The sequence below is a fragment of the Amblyomma mixtum genome, chromosome 8 (assembly GCF_055824585.1).
Source record: "Amblyomma mixtum isolate Tamu chromosome 8, ASM5582458v1, whole genome shotgun sequence".
In the NCBI taxonomy this organism is placed as follows: Eukaryota; Metazoa; Arthropoda; class Arachnida; order Ixodida; family Ixodidae; genus Amblyomma; species Amblyomma mixtum.
In genome coordinates, this window is record NC_143019.1 from 25,308,484 (window position 1) to 25,310,533 (window position 2,050).

Here is a 2,050-nt window from a genome sequence, read left to right on the forward strand (position 1 = left end):
ATTGAAATCGATTGGTTTGGTTTTATTATGGGGTTTAACGTCCCAAAGCGACCCAGGTTATGAGAGACGCCGTAGTGGAGGGCTCCGGGAATTTCGACCACCTGGGGTTCTTTAGCGTGCACTGACATCGCACAGTACACGGGCCTCTAGAATTTCTCCTCCATCGAAATTCGGCCGCCGCGGCCGGGATCGAACCCGCGTCTTTCAGGTCAGCAGCGAGCACCATGACCACTGAGCCAGCGCAGCGGCTACAACCGAAATCGAGCAGGGAACCGGTCTCGACGGCTGTTCTTTTGTGACGCTAGGCACGTTCTGCGTGCGCGCTATCCTTGCTGATGGGTAAGTCGAAAAGGCGTAGAGACAACGTGCACTGAACAAAAATTATATCCAGGAAATGCGGGGACGCCGTCGGAATAAATTGTTTAAAAGGATGCGCGTGGTGCGGTGTCCTGTCGGCGCCGTGGCTTAGTTGGTTAAAGCGCCTGTCTAGTAAACAGGAGATCATGAGTTCGAATCTCACCGGTGCCTTAGCAACGTCTTCTTGTTGCTTTCACTGTTGCGGTATACATGCCCAAATGTATAGACTACGGCACTAGGAGTCCTAAAGGTCAATGCATTCATAGCACATTATAGTGCATACGACCATAGTATAGTTTCCTAATAAAAGTTCTTCCTCCTCCTGCACCTCTTTCCCTCTCTATGGCACCTGCCAGGTAGCTTCAAAACATTACAACAATGTTACATTATTGTTTTGCTCAAAGGGTCATTGAATTTTGTTAATTTCCTTTCTCTTTAGACTTTTGTATGATGTTACCAATAAGCTTTAGATTAGCTTTCCCTCGCGTCTATAAATATTTAAACAGCCGAAATGCAAAATCCTCGAAAATGGTACATCCAACCTGCGCAAAAATGCCGGTTGTAAATGTACCCAACTTAATCAACGCTTTACACGAATCAGCAACGACAGCGACGCTTGAGCCCCCCAAAAATGGCGGGGGTTTAACTCAGTTATGCCTAATGAGACGAGCGAAAGAGCGGCCTCCATCGCTCCGCATAGTCGAGCCCCGAACGGCTCCAACTGAAGCAAGCGCGGAGAGGCTAGCGCTATACACAGCTAATCACGTGGTCATGCCACGTGGTACGGTGAAAGCTCGACGCAGCGGCGCGGCGAGCGGCGCGGCGCAGATGGAGCCCAGCTCCAGCTGCGGCCAGTCACGTGTTGTGACGTCAGGCGCGTGAAGCCTGGCTGAAGGTCAAAGTGAAATGATGTTGACCTTGAAATTTGCAGCTCGGAGAGTGGAGCTTTCGGTCCAATACAGCACACATGCAACCCATAGACTTATCTAGGTGCGGATGCTATGGAATCAAGCTTATGTTGAATTCTCACGGGCCTAGGCAAAACACTGCGCGTAAAGAAGCAGCTAGCAGTCCAATTCATGCCGTTTTCCAATTGCAACGGTCGGTTTGTGGGCCGGCGAGTTGTCTTAGTGCAATAGTCCTTTATTTTGCGCTAGGGTGAATGGATTTGTTTTTAAAACACAGAAATTATTGTGTGCCTTGTTTTGCAAGATATTTTTGCGGTGCACAGAAATGTGGAGTGCACGAACTAGAGTAGGATGCAAACTAAAGCAGTAGAAATGGGATCTACATTCCAATTTCAGAATATACAAAGATTCACGCTTTGAGCAGATTTTAGACCTATTTCGGGAATTCCAGTGTTTACCTGATATTTACATAAATTCCAGGAGAAATCGTGGGATGAACCACGGGGCTTGTGGAGAAACTCAAGAGAGATTTGTATAGTGCGCAGTCGAAGCTATTTAAAGTTATGAACATCTACAGAAGCGCGCGCAACACTATTCGACAGTATGAATATTTCAGATATCGTTATTTCAAAAAAAGGTTGTGCTGTATGCGTTGTGTTGTGTTGGGTTTAATGCTTCTGTTTTGTGTGCAATATGGTTTTGTGTGCAACAGAAATCAAGATTCCATGCGTGTAGATAAAGACATAAATCAAGAAATGGAATGTAGCGTTGGTGAGAGGAAGCCG

At 47.0% G+C, this 2,050-nt stretch overlaps 1 non-coding gene across 1 annotated transcript; it reads left to right on the forward strand.

Moving 5' to 3' along the window:
• Positions 1-454: 454 nt before the first annotated feature.
• On the forward strand, positions 455-528 carry TRNAT-AGU (transfer RNA threonine (anticodon AGU)). The gene has a single exon. It is a non-coding gene; the product is annotated as a tRNA-Thr (tRNA).
• Positions 529-2,050: the final 1,522 nt, after the last annotated feature.